Source organism: Carassius gibelio, chromosome B3 (assembly GCF_023724105.1).
Source record: "Carassius gibelio isolate Cgi1373 ecotype wild population from Czech Republic chromosome B3, carGib1.2-hapl.c, whole genome shotgun sequence".
Lineage (NCBI taxonomy): Eukaryota > Metazoa > Chordata > Actinopteri > Cypriniformes > Cyprinidae > Carassius > Carassius gibelio.
The window spans coordinates 47747257-47764368 of NC_068398.1; the positions used below are offsets into that span (position 1 = coordinate 47747257).

Genomic DNA, 17112 nt, shown 5'->3' on the forward strand with positions numbered 1-17112 from the left:
ATACAAGTTGCTCGCGCTGCTCGTCATATAACCGCTCTGTGGGGCGGAGCTCGCGATGCAAATTCCGCAGACCAAGATACTTTGTGTAACACTGGCTTGATTTGTACCACTCGAAGGTGATTGGGCTCTTGGGCGAGATCCCATTCGTAACGTCTCCATTCCCTCCTTTAGGGAACATGGGTTGCATAAGTAACCAAAGATGTTCACCCTATAATGAAAATTTGCTGTTAATTTATTGACCCTCAGGCCATCTAAGATGCTGGAGACTTTTTTTTTTTCAAGCCTGTATAAAGTGTGAAAATTAAGTCTGAGTGAAAATTTTTATAAATGCAGATTATTATTAAATAAAGGCTATTATTTGTTGTAATGTGTGTATTTTTACTTATAGACAGACAACAGTAAATAATTTTCAATATTTTTCTTAAACTATTAAAACCTATAAAATGAAATCATAGTTTCATAGCAAATTATGAAGCCTAAATAATAAATCTCAATCAAGGTTACATTTAAATTGCATGGAGTAAATGGTTACTTGTTTATTGACATTTAAATGTTTGGCCAATTAAAATATTTAGCTGAATGAACTATAAAGCTAGTTCAGTAAAGGTTGAGCCAACTAAAAAATTAAAATTCAGATAACACTTTGAAGACAGAAATTGACAGAACGTAAAGTTTCTGTGCAACTAGTTACTAAATAATAATTAGTTGAAGCAGCCTGGATTTTTCTAAAGTGTAAAGTGGGGTAAAACGTTTCTCTCCAAAAATAAATACAAAATCAAGTCAAGATACATTTTATTGTCACTATGTAACTGCATTGACAAGAGGGACGTAGAAGTATTCACGACAAAGCTTACACTGGTGAAGTACCTTGAGAGACAATACATTTCACAGTAAATGAACTAATTTTCAGGAGTAATAGACACAAAAAAGTGTTTTAAAGTTTGTTTTGTAGAAAATCACAGTTATATAAGTTATGAAAACACTAGGTCCATAGAACATGTTATTTAAGAAACATATAAATATATTTAGAATGACATCATATTTTTTTTCTCAAATAGTCTGGGCAATCATCGTAGTTATTTAAAATTACCTCAAGTTAGCATCAGGTAGCTAGTTAACTTGCCAGTTAGCATCAGCGAACAGTATTTTTCAAATAGGCTCTTATAATTTTATAATTTATAATTAGCGATTATAATCTTTTTAGCTTTAAACTAAAACTGCCTGTACTCTGGTTTTTCTGTAAATGTATAAGGCAAATTGCATTGTAAGACTTTTAAAGAATAAGTAAGATGTAATACCTATTACTCATATTTGAGGATATAGTTAACCTATTTAGGAATATTATTAATAAATACAGAAAAAACATTAAGCACTTAACTGATTTGCTATTTAATTGACTTTGATATTTTGGTTGGAACTGTATTTATATGTATAGATAATATTGTCTTTATGATGTTTAACATCCACGATGGCACTACAGATGTCCTGATGTTTATTGTAGATCATAGTGCTGTTGTCTTTGTGTTGATGATGTTCTTCACTGGAGCTGACATTTGCTATACCTTCCAACAAAAAAACGGGGTTAAAAAAGTGAAGTTTCTTTTTTTAACAAGGTAAAAAAAATCAAAACAATCATAAAAATGGATAAGGATCTTAATATTAAGATTACAATGTTCAGAGCACATTTGACGGCCACAATTAGATACAAATTGTAAAATGTCCATATTTTTATAATTAGTTATTAAAGAGACAAATGGTTCTCACCCATCTGACAAACATCCTGCAAATATTCACTGAATAATACAGGAGCCACAATCACAGGAGCCACAATCACAGGAACCGCAATCGCAGGGGCCGCAATCACAGGGGTCGCAATCACAGGGTCCACAATCACATGAGCTACCATCACCAGCACCACCAGAGCCACCATCATCGGGGCCACAATCACAGGAGCCACAGTCAAAGGGGACAAAATAACAGAGGCCGCAATCACAGAAGCCACACTCTTTTGAAGGCCCTTCAGACGTCTTCTCCTCAGTCCTTTGCTTAGGTTTAGGACTTTGGGTTATTGTATGACGATGACATTGGCATTTGTTATTGCAATTCTTTTGGCAGTTTTTACATCCTTCTTTGCTGTTCTCAAAATCCATGGCTTGTCTAGGAGTTTGAAGTGATCTGTTTGAACAGGTGAGCTGATTTGGTAAAATCCTCAGATCTTACAGCTGATCTTGTATCTTGTGTGAATCAGGATGTGGTTTGAAGGCAAGGTCTCTCAGGTCTGAGCATGTGCAGAAAGATGTCTCATACACACTCACACACAAATGTGGTCATAAAAACAAATCACAGCGTTCCTTTTCCTTGCAGGATTAATATTTATTTTTTCTGAAATGTTTTATACGCTGAAGAAATATCCTTTTGAGGACTAGCTGCACCAGCTCCAAGCCTGGTGAAAGTTAATGTGTTGAAACAGTGTATGCAGATTGAGGAAACAAGAACAAGACAGCTGGGTTTTTTTTCAATATTACATTTAACCCTTGCGCAACAAGCTGAGCTAATCAAACGTTCCAAGTTTCACTCTTGCTCAATAACAGAAGAGGCAAAATATTTCTGGAATTTACCAGTGTGACCGCTGTGCCTGTAAAGACAAGTTTAGAACAACAAACAATAAAGGAAAATGTCAAAATGAGTTGCTACTGTAAGCTCCTCTTTCTTTTATGTGAATTAAACATTTGATAACACACACGCTATGAAGCATCAGGTAGGTGGGAATAACCCATTTATAGTCACCGCAACTCAGTATACTGAAGAAATTCTGCTACGCATGTCTGTGTGTGGTTTGTCTATAAAATAAAGATATACAAATAATATACAAGTATAACAAATTACAGTTACCACAACAAATACAATCCCACAATGAATATACTGTATAATACATATGCAATGATTAATACAATAGAAAACTGGACAGAGATGAAGCTGCTCTGTCTATTAGCACGCATGTGCCAGATAAGTAATTTGACTCTTAGAAATGTATATTTGAAAAACCATATAACGAATAAATGGCACATACAGTAGATTATGTCATCTAAACAGAGATATATGTAAATCTAGTATGTAAATATACACACTTAACACTTAACTTGGACACACTGAGCAGTTAAACATTCATAAACCTAGTAGAGAATAGTAGACTGCTACTTACTTTATTGTCCCGCACACACCGTTAGCAAAGACTGCTGTACAGCTTTCATCTCTGCATCAGTTCAGTGGGCGGCACCAATGACCTGCGGAGCACTGATTGGCTCGCTGGATAGATATAGCATGAGAGTCAACTTTGATGTATTGCAAAGGAAACGAAGACACATGAATACAACCACAATAGGGTTTTTATTAATATTATTTATTTTATTTTTAAAATATTTTGAAATTCTAAACTGAATGGCAAAGGCATGTAAGCCTGGAGTCAGCCTAAATTAAATAACCCAATATGACTGAATCTTATACAGATAGGTTTGTGTGCTTCACACATAATCACAGATGATTCACCATGTGGTATTATATACCATATGAACTTTTCTTAGGATTTAATGAATATAGGGACCATAACTGATGTGCTGCAAATCTTGGGCAGCATTCATTTTCTTTATGATTTCAACATGGCCAAGATCTATATATTAACCGTTTAAGTGTCACAGAATTGGAAACAACAGCAACAAAAGCACAAAGAATGGAGTGGAGTAGGCTACTGTACATCACATTATATTATCACAAAATATTCAAAAGAAATCTCTCTCTCTCTCTCAATTCAATAGGCTTTATTAGCATGACTTTGTAACACAATGTTCCCAAAGCATTAACTTTTATTTATAACAACAACATACAAATCTAAATAAATGAAAAGATAAAGTAAGTTAGTATTGAGTTAATCATTCTCTCTCTCGCTCTCTCTCTCTCCCTCTCTAATACACACACACCCTCCCACCCATGATATCTTTTCCTGTAATGTGGGCTTTTTTCTGCAGAGCTCTGTTTATTTTCGGTTTCACTTGAGCAAATAAAACAACATAATTCAGTGCTCCTTTGATCACATGCTAGAGGACAGACATTTTATGATTTCTTAATGATGATAATAATAATACACTTTAAACACAATAAATATACAATGCAAAAATAAAATGAATGATAAAGTAAAAGCAATCCTAAACCAGAATGCTTTTAGAAGACACACAGATGACAGAGTTCAGTAAGATAGGACCTTAACCAGCTAGTTTCTTTTTTTTTTTTTTTTAATTAAGTGTTAATTAAGTTGGGCCGCAACCACAACCTATGAGATTTTAGGCAGGAATGGAAGATTTGAGATCAGGTGAAAATCAAAGAATGTTCACATCAGAGTTTTGCTTTTTTTAAACGGGAGTGACAGCAGCAGTTTTACATGGGACCCATTCCGGGACCCATGGCAGATCAGGCAGACCAGGGAGCCATGGCGGAGCAGGCAGTTCGACCTGGCCAAAATTTGGCTTCGAAGGCCATCCATTGACATGCTGCAGGTGCAGTGGCCCTCCCTGGGCTTAACTTGGTGATTGGAGCCCTCGTTGGGCTAGATGTGGGAACTGCAGCCAACACTTGGAGTGGCCTCAGGGGCTGGAGCCGACACTAGAGCGGACTCATAGGCTCGAGCCAACAGTCGCCTCATCCTTAGATTCCTCCCTTGGTTTGGGGTCAAGTATCAGGCTGCTGTCAGCGGAGGGCTTGAGAGTGAACTGGCCAGTGGGCTTGTCCTAGTAACGGCCAGCAGGCTTGACTTCAGAGCAGTCGGTTGGCTTGAGAGTGCAGCGGCCAGTGGGCTTGACTTCAGCGTGACCGACAGGCTTCACTGAGGAACGGCCACTTTCTCTAGTCTGAGTACTGGGATGATGCTGGGAGGATCTGGGTGGTCGAAGCCATTGGCGTGGCGTGGGGTAAGCGGTCGAGGCCCTGTGGTTTTCAGGAGGGGCTGGATGAGGAAGGTCCATTACTACCTCTACCTCAAATTCGGAAACCATTTAAATAGAGAATAAGGTTAATCAGCTCGATCAAAGGGGGAGATCGCAGTGGATAGTCTCATCATCAACCCCAGCTGGAAACACGCACCTAGAGCGGCATTGTGCCAGCTCACCCAGTTAGCAAGCTCAAGAAATTTTCCACATATCACTCCAACTCTCACCGCCCTGCTGCAAACGCCAAAGCCTGTCCTCAACTGCTGTCACCCTTCTCTTTATAGATCAGGTATTCTTTCACAGTGCTGCTGCTACTTTGAAGGAGCGAGGAAACAGAGGGATTTCTGTGAAGAAAAGGTGTTTTTTAACCAAAACAAAGCACGCACACGTAACAGAGGAAATAGACAAACAAACAATACCGAGACACTGGACATTGAAGCACACAGGGCTTAAATTATGGGACCAATTAAGGAAATAACAAGACCAATCTGGAACTAATTAACATAATCAGGCACGAGGGAGAAACTAGTAAATGGAGCACATGGGGGAGGAAAACACAAGACACAGGACTGACAGTATGCACCTGGCAAACTCAAGTATTTGTATTACAATCTAATATAGTCCACCTTATTAAAACATAAACAGGTATGCACTGCTGTGCTACTACGGGTATTTTGAACACTGAAACTTGGAACTTCAGCAATTGGGACTTTTGAAAGTAAATTACTGTTAAAGCTGCAGACTGTATTTTTGGGGCTGTATGGGGTTAATAAACAGAACTGCATGCGTCTACTTCTCAGTTTATGTTTATGGCGAATCAAACAGGCATTGAGCTACTCAGCAGTACCTGCCCAAACCAGTCTAAATAGTCAGAATATAAACATTTATTATAGGTGTACCGTATTTAAATGCAGACAGGCCTTTCCTGATAACATTCATTGATGATTTGGACCAATCAGACACACAACAATTTATATCTAATAAGTTCATAAGAAAACCTCTCTTTGAATGAACACACATATCCTTTAGGTCATTGTGTATATTACTGCTGTTCTTGTATATTGTCTGTTGAATTTGACTGTTTTATACATGCTTATGATAGAACCACTCATTCATGTAATCTTACCTATATATATATATATATATATATATATATATATATATATATATATATATAAATCTTACCATGTTTACTATCTCTGAATTCGTTTTCTGATGATCTAAACAAGAGTGTATATTATATGTTAGTACACAGGCAATATATTCATGTTCTAAGAATCTTTAGTAATTTTTGCCTCAACACCTAATTGAGTTCCATTTGCAAACTGCCATGCTTTCAGACAAAGGGTCGTAGAACTCCCCAGTATTTCCAACCTCCCGCTTGAAATTTCAGGCTTTCTCATTGGAAAGGCCCATCCTGAGAGGCTTGAACCATCTTAGACTTTAAAAGGCTCATACAAAGTTCCACCCAGTTCTTTTGCTAAATCCTCTGTGTCCGTGTGGAGAGCCTAAGCTGGTGCGGGCATGCCCCGGTGGGCCACAACACATAGCTCGGGCAGTCTGTGGGACGGCTAGATTCTGAGAAGTGAGGATGTGAGCTAGAACGCTTCTAAGGACACTCTAAGTTCCTGGCAGGCCATCAACCCTTGACTTTACATTCATCAAGATTCTCTGACTCAAAAATGGTTCTTTCTCATCACCTAACTCCAGCCAACCTACTGGAGCCCCAGAGCATCAGGACTCTTTTTTTTTTTTAAACAGGCGAGATGTGCAAGTATCAAGTAACTTAGTCTTATTAAATGATACATTAAGTATACTTTGCACCCTTACAAAGGTGGCTTGAACTAAGAAACTGATGTTTGCTCCAGGCTGTAGATCTGCTGAATACCAAATTATAAGATAGCCTCATGTTTTTATTTCTCTTCTCTTTACTGCTTAAGCTTTAACCCTTTTTCCTATGCCAACTGAACGTGTGTGTGTGTGTGTTAGACTATCTTAAGTGTTTATTTAGTTAATTTAGTTAGTTAGGGAAGTCGTGGCCTAATGGTTAGAGGGTAGGACTCCCAATCGAAGGGTTGTGAGTTCTAGTCTCGGGCCGGACGGAATTGTAGGCAGGGGGAGTGAATGTACAGTTCTCTCTCCACCATCAATACCACGACTTAGGTGCCCTTGAGCAAGGCATCGAACCCCCAACTGCTCCCCGGGCGCCGCAGCATAAATGGCTGCCCACTGCTCCGGGTGTGTGCTCACAGTGTGTGTGTGTGTGTTCACTGCTCTGTGTGTGTGCACTTCGGATGGGTTAAATGCAGAGCACAAATTCTGAGTATGGGTCACCATACTTGGCTGAATGTCACTTCACTAATAAAACCTTACTTGTATCACACTTGAGGTGGTTCATTGTTTGCTCATAACTGAAGTCCATAATCATGCAGATTTTTGCTACATGCTCCGTGCAGTATTGTACAGTAAGAAAGTTATTTTCCTTAACCAGGAAATTAACCTTTTTAGAACTGACAGGCAGTTGAGACTGAGATGTCAAGTAAATACTTTCAGCAGATCTTCTAAATATTTATAATTAGTAATAGATAATTATGATTAATTATTCATTTTCCCCTATTCATATTGATTCACTACAATGATGACATCTTTATTTTACAAACTTATTGCATGCCAAAGTTGACCCAGCTGATCTCGCCAGAAAAAAACTCAACACATTTTATTATTCTACTAAATCATAAAATAAAAGATCAATACCTGCTTCCATGTATTGATACAGTATTGCCAAAGAAAATACTGTGGTACTATGCTGTATCGTTTTAAGACAAGGAATTCAAATGTTTTAAAATGATGTACAGTTTACAGACCACTATAATACCACCATCTCTATCCATAGTCCGTGAGAAATCAGAGAGTCCAAAGCCCACTGGAGTCAGCTGATTAAAAAAGAAGACCATCATCCTGTTTACACCAAGTTTCCATAAGAAGCAACAAGTCCAGATTATTGTCAGTGATAAAATCTGACAGTAGAAAAGCTTTATTGTTCACAGAGCGCACATTTTATAACACAGCATTTAAAGGGCTGGCAATCACTACAGTGCAATTCAACTCACATGGCAGACATGAAAAAAACATTTACAGCCTGGTACAAAAAATATTTTGATCTATATAGCTTATTTGCCCTTTATGACAACTGTGAGGGGGATGAATGTTTTTATAAGCTCCCACCTTTTTGTCCATTTTCGATGATCTGGGGGTGACGCCTGCTTTGCAGTCTTTAAGCTTCAAAAATGCTCTTCAGAACTCTACGGGTGACGTTACGGACACTATGTTCATGTTTTTATACAGTCTATGGTAAGGCCATGTTTGTTGAAGCCGTGTCACCACCATCTCCAAATTACCACACCTGTATGTCCACAAAGCTGAAAGAAAGCCTCAAGGCCAACACCAATAAAAGCAAAATCCCGTAGTAAGTAGGTAAAATAAACTGCATCACCACATAAAAAGATGATGACACAAGTGATAAAAACAGTGGAGAGTGGAGGCAATGGCCTCTAACAGCAACTTGAACTCTAGAAGTTTTTTTTAACAAAAAAAAGTTGCTGCCAAAATGTGCCAGGATCAGTGGCGGCTCCAGACAATTTTGATTGGGGGGGCAATGGGGGGTCCTGGTCTTTTCAAGGGGGGTCTCATGAAAACCAACAAAAAATACAGTGGACATGGCTAATAACTGCATATTTCTGCTACTAAACAACAAAAACACCTTTGCAATGTAAACAAATTACAGGCTACATTTGTTATTCATATCCTTCACACTGCACTTTAATGTCAGGTATATTATGCATTTTTATTGACACTGATATTTTTACATTTATTTCCAGATAGATATTATTGAGTTTACAGGCTAAAGTGGTCTTGCTGTTGTAAACACTGTTGCTTTTGTAGAAAAAATATTTGCACCACATTTAAAATATAATTATATTTTAATTTATTTCCGAATTGTTTTTATTTTTATAATGATAATTCAGAGAATGAGAAAATCTGAATAAGCCTTACCAGTGTTGTGATAATTATTTTTACGTGTTAAAAATAAACAAGTACTGTAATATAATAAAAGTTTATTCAAATAACATAAAAAAGACCAGACCCCTCGATGCATGTGAAACTTTTCTCCCTCAAACAGCACGCTAGTGTTACTTCTACACTACAGGCTACACACTGCAATATAAACAACGTATCTGCATGTTGTCACATCACATCATTCTTGTAAAATAATAATAAGTAAATAAACACCAAAATCACTTCGCTGAGAATGAAACACCCCTTACCAGCTGCCACGATATTGAAAATATCCTCTAGCAATTAAAAAATGCGCGTGCAGCATGAGGAATCTTCCCGGTTGGATGAGGTCGTAGTCAGGTGAACGGTCATCATGTTGGTCATTTTATTTACGGCTAAATTATTATTAATAAATTGTACTAATATTATGATTGGGCGTGGGCAGGCATTCACAAAAGTTTATGTTATTACAAAAAAAAAAAATGAGGAAATTTTGCTTTGACAAAAGGGCACTTAAGGGGCAAAGGAGCAGGTGCTCAAGTGAACCGGTTCTTTCGGACAATTCGATCAAATAAACCAGCTGAAAAAAAAAATGGTTCACCAGTTCTTTTTCGCTCTGTGTCAGTCTGCTTCACGCTGAATCGAGCATGCGCAGTTATCATCAGCTCATCGGTTCTCGAATCGGACGCGTACGACAGAAACGGTTCTCGGTTCAGTGTATGAATAAATGTCGAAATAATTATTATTTATTATTGTTCTGCGTAGTTCGAAGAGAAACATTTTTGGATCTTTATCCCGAATATATATATTTTTTAATCAGGAAGAGGCTGGGGGGTCAAATGGGGGGTCAAGGCATTTTTTGGCAGGGTCTTGAGACCCCCCAAGACCCCCCCTGGCGCCGCCGGTGGCCAGGATACCCAGCTCAACCAGACCCGAAAAACAACTATTGGAAAATACAAACCCGATTCCAAAAAAGTTGGGGCACTGTACAAATTGTGAGTAAAAAAGGAATGGAATAACTTACAAATCTCTTAAACTTATATTTTATTCACAATAGAATATAGATAAAATATCAAATATTTAAAGTGAGACATTTTGAAATGTCATGCCAAATATTGGCTCATTTTGGATTTCATGAGAGCTACACATTCCAAAAAAGTAGTAATAACAGGCCTGAAAGGTTACATGTACGTATAAAGAACAGCTGGAGGACCAATATGCAACTTATTAGGTCAATTGGAAACATGATTGGGTATAAAAAGAGCCTCTCAGAGTGGAAGTGTCACTCAGAAGTCAAGATGGGCAGAGGATCACCAATTCCCCCAATGCTGCAGGGAAAAATAGTGGAGCAATATCAGAAAGGAGTTTCTCAGAGAAAAACTGCAAAGAGTTTGAAGTTATCATCATCTACAGTGCATATCATCATCCAAAAATTCAGAGAATCTGGAACACAATCCACCGTGCCATTCACCGTTGCCAGCTAAAACTCTATAGGTCAAAAAAGAGGCCATTTCTAAACATGATCCAGAAGCACAGGCGTTTTCTCTGGGCCAAGGCTAATGTAAAATGGACTGTGGCAAAGTAGAAAACTGTTCTGTGGTCAGACGAATCAAAATTTGAAGTTCTTTTTGGAAAACTGGGACGCCATGTCATCCGGACTAAAGAGGACAAGGACAACCCAAGATATTATCAGCGCTCAGTTCAGAAGCCTGCATCTCTGATGGTATGGGGTTGCATGAGTGCGTGTGGCATGGGCAGCTTACACATCTTTAAAGGCACCATCAATGCTGAAAGGTATATCCAAGTTCTAGAACAACAAATCTTACCATCCAGACGTCATTTCTTTCAGGGAAGACCTTGCATTTTCCAACATGTCAATGCCAGACCACATACTGCATCAATTAAAACATCATGGCTGCATAGAAGAAGGATCCTGCAACTAAAATGGCCAGCCTGCAGTCAATTAAATGTTGATTTCTCTACCATAAGCCATATCCAAAGGTATTACAGAGAATTTGGCAGTACATCCAACCATCTGTCGTCTGGCATTTTGGAGTTGTTCTCTTCATGGATGAATCCCGGCTTTCACTGTACAGGGCAGATGGCAGACAGCGTTTATGATGTCGTTTGGGTGAGCGGTTTGCTGATGTCAGCGTTGGGGATTGAGTGGCCCATGGTGTCAGTGAGGTTATGGTATGGGCAGTCGTATGTTACGGACAACAAACACGGGTGCATTTTATTAATGGCCTTTTGAATGCACAGACATATCGTGACAAGATCCTGAGGCCCATTGTTGTGCCATTCATCCACAACCATCACCTCATGTTGCAGCATGATAATGAACAGCCCCATTGTGCAAGGATCTGTTCATAATTCCTGGAAGCTAAAAACATCCCAGTTCTTGCATGACCAGTATACTCACAAAACATATCACCCATTGATCATGTTTGGGATGCTCTGGATCGGCCTATATGACAGCGTGTTCCAGTTCCTGACAATATCCAGCAACTTCGCACAGCCATTGAAGAGAAGTGGACCAACATTACACAGGCCACAATCAACAACCTGATCAACGGAGAGGAGTTCCACTGCATGAGGCACACCAGGTACTGACCCCCTGGGTCCCCCAATACAGTAAAACTGAACATTTTAGAGTAGCCTTTTATTGTGGCCAGCCTAAGGCACACCTGTGCAATAATCATGCGGTCTAATCAGCATCTTGATATGCCACACCTGTGAGGTGGATGTATTATCTCGGCAAAGGAGAAGTGCTCACTAACACAGATTTAGACAGATTTGTGAATATTTTTGAGAAATTAGAGAATGTCTTGAGTCTTAACCAGGAACATACTCTGAGTTGAATGAACTTACTCCTGGAAGCATTTCTGGAGCCACATACCTGGAGTAAGCAAGGTTAGTGTAAGCAAGCGGATAAACTCAGATTTTGGTTCCAAAATATAATCTGCGCTGGAGTAGGTTATGTTCTAGGGTTTGTTCACTTCAGTGCTATCAACATGCGTCACCTAACGATGAGACTCTAGTGGGCATTACAGATCATGTACAGTATTAAATATTATTGTAATTTTTACAATATAGTTATGTAATATACTATACAATACATACACATATTTAATTATAAAGCACTTATAAAAGTAATATATTCATTTAAATTCTGCATGTAGCAGACGCTTTTATCCAAAGCAGCTTACAGTGCATTCAGGCTATACATTATTTTGTGTGTATGTATGTGTTATATAAGGTAATATATTTATTATCCTTAAAATGTGTATTTTATATTATCCACTCACATTATGTATCTATATTTTCTATAAGGTATTTCTATAATAAAAATACATATAAGATTTGTTATATAATTTGGAAACAAACCAACAATATTCAGATGCTTCTCAATGAATTAAAATGTTGTGAAAAAGTTCATTTATTTCAGTAGTTCAACTCAAAACTGTGAAACTTGTGTATTAGATTCAGTGCACACAGACTGAAGTAGTTTAAGTCTTTGGTTCTTTTCATTGTGATGATTTTGGCTCACATTTAACAAAAACCCAACAAATCACTATCTTAAACATATTAGAATACTTAATAAGACCAATGAAAAGATTTTTTTTTTGTGAATTCTTGGCCTTCTGGAAAGTTTACTATACATTTACTCAATACTTGGTAGGGGCTCCTTTAGCTTTAATTACTGCCTCAATTCGGTGTGGAATGGAGGTGATCAGTTTGTGGCACTGCTGAGTTGGTATGGAAGCCCAGGTTTCTTTGACAGTGGTCTTCAGCTCATCTTCCTCTTGACAAAAGCCCATAGATTCTCTCTGGGGTTCAGGTCTGATGAGTTTGCTGGCCAGTCAAGCACACCAACACCATGGTCATTTAACCAACTTTTGGAGCTTTTGGCAGTGTAGGCAGGTGCCAAATCCCATTGGAAAATGAAATCTGCATCTACAAAAAGCTGGTCAGAAGAAGTAAGCATGAAGTGATCCAAAATTTATTGGTTGACGGGTGCAGTTACTTTGGTTTCCAAAAAACACAATGGACTAACATCAGCAGATGACACTGCGCCCCAAATCATCACAGATCTCTCTTTTTTTAGGTTAGCAGTATTTCAGACTGGACCATCCAGACAGTAAAACAGCGACTAGGGATGCCACAAGTACTGGCACTTCACTACCAAGACGATGCTGAAAATGTAAAAATGTGATGATACCAGCGTCTCTGTAGCACTGGTAGTGAGTTACTGACTCCAGAGTATATTCGGTAACCGCAGCTGTGTTCAGTCGCTTCCGTGTTAGTCTAAGCGCTGGGCTCCAAACTGTAGACGAATATATGTGTCTGTGAATATTAAACTGCAAAATACTATTTAAATATTACTCCTGCAAATTCTACATCTCTGTGGGTGACGGGCGCAGATGCGTTTCTCACTATGTGAGAACACGAACACATAAACCGTCACTTCATGAGAATTTACCATTTAATTTGAGAAAACTGTCATATCCTAAACACAGACACTCAAAGATCTTCATGGCAACCCATCAAAATAAATGTTCAGTTTAACATGAGTAAACTAACCATATATTAAGCTACTGTTGTAGCTTACAGTAGATTTAGCTATGTCTCTATGTAGTAATAATTATATGTCTATATTAATAACAGATGTAGGTTCATATTACCCCAATTTTACAGTCTCTGCACTGGCTACCTATTAATTACTGATGCCGTATCAGTTACAAATGATCTTTACTTACCTATAAGGCCATAAATGGTTTAGCTCCTGCGTACCTAACTAGCCTTCTACCACGTTACAACCCATCACGCACCCTAAGGTCACAAAACGCTGGACTTTTGGTAGTTCCTAGGATAGCAAAGTCCACTTAAGGAAGTAGAGCTTTTTCACATTTTGCTCCCAAACTCTGGAATAGCCTTCCTGATAATGTTCGGGGTTCAGACACACTCTCTCTGTTTAAATCTAGATTAAAAACGCATCTTTTTTGCCAAGCATTCAAATAATTTATCTTAAATTTTGAGTGTAGTTGCATCTGATCAAATTTTTTCATTTTTATTCTTTAGCTTGGGTTAACCTAATTAATTTTACTTTGTTGGATCAGCAGCTATGCTAATGATGTCTCTATTTGTTTCTATGTTTTGCCATGGGATTTACATCCCGTGGTAACTAGGATTTACACAAGCTCCAGTATGGATCCAGAACACCTGAGAAGAGATGATGCTGACTCCCTCAGAGGACCTCAGATGATGCTAACCCTGAATCAACAACAGAACTAACAAATATTGCTACAAGTGTGACTGCATCATATAATAATTATTAATAATATTAATAATGTTTATCGTCTGGCTGACTACGTCTTGTATAAATTTTTCTACAAATCCTGTCATACATGCACAAACTGACAGTCACCACTTATAAGCTACTACTAAATACTGTAGAAACATTTTCTGTAAAGTTGCTTTGTAATGATTTGTATTGTAAAAAGCGCTATACAAATAAACTTGAATTGAATTGAATGAATTGAATAATAATAATTATGCCTAGACGGTTGCTTGTTTTTTACTTGTTTTGTTGTAAAGAGATTATCTGATTAATATATCATTTTTTATATTCCTAGAAGTATTTGTTGCAGTTTTTTTTATACAGTTGTCACTGGGTGACTAATCCGGGCGGAACTGTAGTGTGGGAAATATTTCCGCCCGGACCAATTTAAGTGAAACATAAGTTCTGTTCCGGTTGGCCCAAGGTGGGGAAATTATCCAAAATACATGTCAGGTGTGGGAAGAGGACGTGTTGGATACCGATTGGAGGATCGGGAAGGATGCAGTGATATAAAAGGGGCTGGTTTATGAACAGGAGTAGGTTTTTGTTCTGCTGTTGTTTCACGGGATACGGAAGTGGCTGGTGTGGCGTGGATGTTGCGATTTACGGGCTGCAACGGAGAATCCAAGGAAAATGGATATTGGAAGTGCGGAGGAAGTTAAGTGATCGACCTTTTGTATGTTGTGTTTACCTCTTATTGTGGATTGAGTTGAAGGAGCGATCCTACGTTTGGAAGGCCCCTGAGTGAAGGAGATCATTGAATTCGTGTTGGGAGAGGACAACACTGTGCACTGGTGGGTGAAGACTTTATGAACATTTCTTGTACATTGTGGAGAGTGAATGACGGATGTGGAGGGAGACTAACCGCCTTTAAGAAAGGATTCCGACTGCATATCTCTCCGTAGCAGTGGAAAATCCCCCCCCCCTCTTGTGTTGATCTGATAATCCTCAGTGCTTGTGTGTTTACTCAGTGTTGATAGTAGTGCCTTGCGTTGGAGATCGCTGGGAAAGACGGAGAGACTCCGGTGTACGATATATCTGCCTGCTGTGGTCTGCCCTCCTGCCTTTGTCCATCTGACCCGCCCTGTCAGGACTCTGAGCCCGAAACGGGAATACACCACCGATCTTCTTTCACTGAGTGTGTGGAGTGTGGTGAGTGCTGCTATATTGAAGTGTACACACGAGAAGAATTGTAGTGCCTTTGTGGTGTGTGGTGTTTGTCCGTGGTTGTGTCCCTGGTCGTAGGAAGAGGCCTGACGGAGAGGAGTAGTGTATTGGTGGCAACCACAGTCTTTACCTTAAGTAAGCTGGAGCTCGGACGTGTTGGAGGCGCCTCTGGAGGAGGTTGGATGTCGTTGCCCACGCAGCAATCCCTGTAAGCTTTTAAATCAAAGCCTTATACTTTTTTTATCCATGTGACGTTGTGTCCTTGGCCCTGTCGGCAACCACCGGCCTTGTGGGTGTCGTCTGTGCTGTTATTTGACGAGGGAAGCGAAGGACAACAGCCGATCCTCCCCCGTGTGCCCCCTTGTCAAGCTGGGCGGGAAGCCCAGTATTGGTTGCAGTTTCATCTGTAAGGCCCACCAGCCGTCAGTCATCGACTAAACCCGTATCTGCTTGGAATACAGACCTCTGAATATCTTCAGTGGTGAGTAGCGCATTAACAGCCCAGCCCTGTGAATACTCACCTGTGTATTGAACACTGTACTTACTTGAGAGCTAGAACCCCTGCACGCTAACAGCTCAGCCCTGTGAATACCCACCTGTGTATGGAACACTGTACTTACTTGAGAGCTAGAACCCCTGCACGCTAACAGCTCAGCCCTGTGAATACCCACCTGTGTATGGAACACTGTACTTACATTGAGAGCTAGAACCCCTGCACGCTAACAGCTCAGCCCTGTGAATACTTACCTGTGTATGGAACACTGTACTTACATTGAGAGCTAGAACCTCTGCACATTAACAGCCCAGCCCTGTGAATACTCACCTGTGTATTGGACACTGTACTTACTTGAGAGCTAGAACCCCTGCACGCTAACAGCTCAGCCCTGTGAATACCCACCTGTGTATGGAACACTGTACTTACATTGAGAGCTAGAACCCCTGCACGCTAACAGCTCAGCCCTGTGAATACTTACCTGTGTATGGAACACTGTACTTACATTGAGAGCTAGAACCTCTGCACATTAACAGCCCAGCCCTGTGAATACTCACCTGTGTATTGGACACTGTACTTACTTGAGAGCTAGAACCCCTGCACGCTAACAGCTCAGCCCTGTGAATACTTACCTGTGTATGGAACACTGTATTTACCTGAGAGCTAGAACCCCTGCACGGTAACTGCCTAGCTCTTGCTTTAAACTTACCTGGAGTGGAGTTCGGCGGGAAATTAAGGGCTGAAGTGGAGTGTTGTCGAGGAAGGGCTGAAGAGGAGTGTTCTTGAGACTGGAATCCGTATGTGTGGATAAAGAATAGTTCGAGTCATCATAGTTTTAAAGTTTCCTTACCCCTTTCCCCAAACTTTTAAATAAATAAAATTGTTAAATTTTAATCTTGGTTGTCCGTCCATTCATTGGGGTAGTTGTGGGACCTCCTCGAGGTGGAAGTTAGAGGGAGGAGCGAGACCCGTTAAATTGGTGGTCCGCTCTGGCCTGTGACAGTTATATTGTAAAACTAAAATACCTTTTTTTAGTTTGCAGTGTTAAGATTTTTGGCTGCATTTTAAGTTATTTTTCG

General features: G+C 39.4%; 3 long non-coding RNA genes across 4 annotated transcripts; 1 reads left to right on the plus strand and 2 right to left on the minus strand.

The window, feature by feature from the left end:
• Positions 1–664: 664 nt before the first annotated feature.
• On the minus strand, positions 665–3070 carry LOC127952330 (uncharacterized). Its single transcript, XR_008152908.1, has 3 exons — positions 2742–3070; positions 1765–2635; positions 665–1562 (listed from the first exon to the last, which is right to left on the minus strand). It is a non-coding gene; the product is annotated as an uncharacterized LOC127952330 (long non-coding RNA).
• A 12107-nt stretch (positions 3071–15177) lies between these two features.
• LOC127952331 (uncharacterized) lies at positions 15178–16927 on the plus strand. 2 transcript variants are annotated; one of them, XR_008152910.1, is made up of 2 exons: positions 15178–15748; positions 15861–16927. It is a non-coding gene; the product is annotated as an uncharacterized LOC127952331 (long non-coding RNA). The 2 variants fall into 2 exon arrangements; XR_008152909.1 differs by having other exon boundaries at positions 15866–16927.
• Positions 15934–16545, minus strand: LOC127952341 (uncharacterized). Its single transcript, XR_008152920.1, has 3 exons — positions 16402–16545; positions 16212–16326; positions 15934–16061 (listed from the first exon to the last, which is right to left on the minus strand). It is a non-coding gene; the product is annotated as an uncharacterized LOC127952341 (long non-coding RNA).
• Positions 16928–17112: the final 185 nt, after the last annotated feature.